Genomic DNA, 5,418 nt, shown 5'->3' on the forward strand with positions numbered 1-5,418 from the left:
ATTCACGCAAGTGTGAATCCAAGGAGAAGTCAACCTTCTATTTATAGAGGGGGTGAAAACCTGAGGTGAAAACCCTAGATTCTCCTCAACAGTAAAAAGTAAATATTCGGCCAATCAGAGGCCGGCAGGCCTCATGTGCCAAGCACGTGACCCCTATGAGGGGCAAATGTTTTGGGTATTTTATACCCGGCAAAGTGGCCCAACCAGAGCCTGACATGTGTCACTGGAAGGGGCGCCACCTTGGACCTTCCAGATGATGACACGTGTCAGGCAGATACTGCCCTTAATTTGGGGTATTTGATGATCCGAAGTGGACCAATAAGAGAGCAACACGTGTCGCCCTATGAGACGCCCAAATGGCTTCTCAAGATGAGCGACACGTGTCACTCAGATATCGCTTCTGAAATGGCGGCCTTCAAAGGCCCAAACTTTGAGGCGCCGTTTTGCGGCGTGCCTTAATCCCTAGGTCATCAAACCCTAGGGAGGGCATACTTCCCCAAAGACCCTATAAATAGGGACAATTCCCTCATTTATGGGGACAACGATATATTAATTATTGCAATTAATACTGAGCTGTCGTTCTAAAGAAACAGACAACACCTGAGCTTGGAATCCGAGCAGATAACTTAATTTCCGCACGTTTTACACCGAACCTATACTAACTTAATCTTCGGAGGCGGACCACTGACCATCCGGCGATCCGTTTGTTTTGCAGGTACAGGCGACCTTGTGAATCCAGACCCTATATATATATATGTATGTATGTATGTATGTATATGTGTGTGTGTGTGTGTGTGTGTGTGTGTGTGTGTGTGTGTGTGTGTGTGTGTGTGTGTGTGTGTGTGTGTGTGTGTGTGTGTGTGTGTGTATATATATATATATATAATGAGAACCAATTGCAAAATAGGAATTAAGAACCAATCAAGACCGTTAGATAAGAGACAAGATGCGCGTGATCTAACGGCCAAAATTGATTTAGACAAATTAAATGAATCACGCAAATTAAGGCGCGATTTCTCTCTCCTCTCTCTCTCTCTCTACTCCGTCATTTTCTCTCTCCTCTTCTTCGCCATTTTCAACCGCTCACAAGCTTCAAAAACCGCTATAACCGTCCATACAACGGCTCAATTTCACTATATAATCACAATTATAACTTCTACTGTCTACATATTTCATTTTTGGAACAAAAAATTTCGAAAATAGGCAAAATTGATAAATATTAGGTATTATATCAAAATTTCAAAGTTCATACTCTTTTTTGCTATTTTTGTTACAATTTTTTACTTATATTTGTGTTTTTTGCTTGATTATGTTAAATTTGAAGTAGCAGAAGTTGAATCGTAGTACTTTGAAGTTCAATTTGGGCATTTTTAAGTTCTATTTCTTCTAAATCAGGTATTTTCACAATTTTGTTTGTTTTTGTTCAAATTATGTTTAATTTAATTATTATTTTGGTTTAAATTTGTTGTAATTTAGGTTTAAAGTCTGCATGCATGAGAAACTAATACAAAGTTGAATCAAAGGATTTTTTATACATATATTTTTTTTACAAATTTTAACATAAATTTATATTAGGATTTTTTCATAAATTTTGGTATAAACTTTAGATCTGTTTATATTTATGAACTTAAGTAATTTTACTTCAATTGGTTCTAATTTAGAATAGTTTTGATTAATTTAGGAGTAATTGTTGATAATAGTTAATTTATGAGTAATTTTTTAGTGCATTATTGTTGTTATGGTACTTCTGCTCTGCTATTTGCTACTGAAAATGTTGCTACGGAGTAATCAAGCGACTTTGGTTAATTTATGAGTAATTTTTAAGTGCATTATTGTTACTATTTGCTAAAAGTAGATTTAGATTTGCTAAATGTAGATAGAAATTAACTAAAAGTAACTTAAAAGTAATTTGTTTTGAGTTTCTATAGTTTTGAGTTCATTATTTTTAAAAGTAGACATAAATTTGCTAAAAGTAGATAGAAATTGCCTAAAAGTAAATTGATGTGCCTAAAAGTAGATAACATTTTTACAAGCAGATAGAAATATACTAAAAGTAACTTTAAATTGATTAAATGTTACTTAATTACTATGAGATCTATAGCTATTGTGGCTTGTGTATAAATCAATAAATTGATGTGACTTTTGTATTATGGCTTGTGTATAACATATCAAAAAATATGGTAATCCTTGCTCATTATATTACCCTATACATTATCCTTGAATTAGTCATTTCATTTTTGTTTTGAATTACAGACAGATTAAAATGGCCAAAACTATAAAGAAAAAAACCTCCAACACAACCAGATTCAGCAAAGGAAATTCCTGCAGCAAAGAAGGCTGCTGCAGGTAAAAAAGTTACTGTAGCTAAGAAATCTCCTACAGCCAAGAAATCTCCTGCGGCCAAAATGACTTCTGCAGCCAAGAAAGTTCCTGCAAATTCAAAGCAATCTCCAATTAAAGGTATATAATATTGAAATACAATAATTATTTGATAAAGTAATTAGAAACACTTATAAAGTAAATCATTTATCTGTATAAGTCTATGTTATAAATTTAAAGATGCATACTATTACATAATTGAATATAAAAGTAAATGGTTAGTTTAGTAAAGTAAATAAAAAAGCTTATAAAGTAAATATATATGTTTTAAAAGTTCTTTACATGCCTATACTTATAAACTGATTGTGCAAACTAAATGTCTTAGGTGATAAGCTTCAAAGGATTTCAAAAAAGCAAATATTGATAAAGAGAAGGATTAAGGAACTAGAAGCATCAAAACGTTCATAAAAGTTTATTAAATTAAATTCATATGTTGTGTATTAAATTTATATAGTAAAGAATCTATTACTCCAAGGGATTAATCTGTTATAAAGTAAATGGAGACTGTTATAAAGTAAATAGAAATTGTTATAAAGTAAATAGAAACTCTTATATAGTAAACAGAAACTGTTACAAAGTAAATTGTTTAAAGTAAACTATTTACTATTATATGTCTATGATGTCTATTGATAAATTTAATAAAGTTAATAAAAATGCTTATAAAGTAAATATAAATGTTTTCAAAGTTAGTTAACATGCTTTAACAAATTATAGGAACAAAGAAAAGGATAAAATTGAAGTGAAAGATAGCAATTATGAACCAAAAGAAGATCAAAATGAGGATGGATCATCAGAAGAAGACAGAAAAAAGGGAATAGCTCATTTAAAGAAACAAATGAAGCTTGACAATTCTGACCTTGATGTACATGAAGTTAATGATGTTAATGATGATGATGGTAATCTGGAAATCAAGAAAACACACTATAGACCCAATGCAGTTGTTGATTTGATCAAAGATTTTAGTGAGCAACAAAAAAAAAAAAGATGTCATAAGTATTGGTTTTGGAGGGCTGCTTGAACTAAAGTTAACAAAAATTTCAACAAAGATTCTTCCATGGCTTTGTCACCATTTCAATGAAATCAGCTGCATGTTCAAGATTGACATGCTGAAGGAATTTTCAGTTAGTTGTTATGATGTTGAAGATATATATTCTTGCTTCCACATGTAACTGAGAACAAGGTTAGTTTTCAGTTAAGGAAGAAACCTTTATCAAACTTGTTGATTCAAAAAGAATGGAAGAAGAAGCTAATAATTCCAGAAGATGATGAGATAATTGTGAATAATTTGGAGAACAAATTAAAGACTTTGAAGAAAGGAAGGGAGGATTTTACAAGATTCTTTGTGATGTATGTTTGCAGCATATTCTTGGCCCCTGTTCCAAACAGAGTGATTGATTACAAGATAATCAACTATGCAGACAATGTGAAAGAGATACATAACCTAGATTAGTGTGGTTATGTGACGAATAACCTGTGCAAAGCAGTGGGGAGCTTCAAGAACAACAAAAACAAGAAATCAAGATCAGGAATCAGTGGATGTGTCCTGATTCTTCAACTTGTCTACTTTCATCATCCGACATTCAGAGGGCAGCCTGAACCTACAACACTACTATTGATCAAACATTGGTCAGATGAGAAAGTCAAAGAAAGAATTGCAAATGAGGCAAAGACATCTTTTGGTCTAGGAGAACTTAAAAAGGATGACTATCCAGTTTGTAGAAGAAAAGGAAAGCAAGCATTCTTGGGAGATGTAATTGAGAATGCTTATAGAAACTTTTCTGATAGAGAGAGAAGATTGGTGTCATTCAACCTACCAGAAGGTGTGATGACAGATAGTGAAATACATGATGCTGCAAAAGATGTGAGTAATTTTTTTATAAGTTACAATGATTTCTTGTATTTACTTTAAATGAAATGTCTTTACTTTTATCTCATATTTGTTTACTTTTATTATATTGAATTGCTCTGCTTCTAGTAGTAATAATATATAGTAAATGATAAACATAAAGTAAATAATGTAGACTTAAAAGTAAACAAATTAACTTAAAAAGTAAATAGTATTTGTGTTAAAAAAATAATATATTAATAAATTGTTGTTATTTATTTTGAAGGAAATTGAAGAAGAACTGCATATGTTGACTAGAGATTCAAAACTCTTTGCAATGATACATGCTGAGCGTATAGCTACCTTAGGAGAGAAGATGAAACAGCAACAAATGAATGTGTCTACATCAAATTCTCAACAGGTTTCTGAAACACAAAGGCTAATGGAAGATCCTAAAGTACAAAAGCTATGGAAATAGTCAGGCTTTATGATGATTTAAGAGATGTATCTAGTGTGATTCTGTCAACATGGGAGGAGCAACATAAAAATTCTGTAATAGATCCTAAAACTAATCAAGAAGATGCAATTGATCCTTAAACTATGAATTTGGATGATGATGATGAAGATGTGAAAATAGAGAATCTGGATGATGGAAAAAAAGAGGAGGCTGACAACAAAGAGGAGGAGGAGGAAGAAGAGGATGAGGAGTAAGAAGAGGAGGAAGAGGAAGAAAAGGAGAAAAAGAAGGAGGAAGAAAAGGAGAAAAAGAGGGATGAGGAAGAAAAGGAACAAAAGGAGGAGGATGACAACAAAGAAAAGGAGGAGGAAGAAAATGAGGAAAACAAGGAAGAAGACAACAAAGAGGAGGAACAAGTGAATTAACCAGAGAAGGAACAAGAGAAAAAGGAAGATGAGAAGCAGAAAGAGAACACTGAAAAAGAAAGAAGAGAAGAATGAAGAGAAAGAAGAGAAGGATGCTGATAACCAGGCAGTTGATGCTGATATTAGTAGTGTAGTACACTCAATCACTGAGAGTATCCTAAATCAGCCAACACTTACAAAGAAATCGACACAAAAAACAATTGAAAGTAAGTTGTTAACTTTAGTAAATATTTAATCAATCCATAGTCAATAGTGTATGATTATTTTGAAACTATATCTGCTATTTTATTTCAGGTGATGTTGAAAAACAACTTCAGGCAAAAACAACCATT

Source organism: Chenopodium album, chromosome 3 (genome assembly GCF_948465745.1).
Source record: "Chenopodium album chromosome 3, dcCheAlbu1.1, whole genome shotgun sequence".
Lineage (NCBI taxonomy): Eukaryota > Viridiplantae > Streptophyta > Magnoliopsida > Caryophyllales > Amaranthaceae > Chenopodium > Chenopodium album.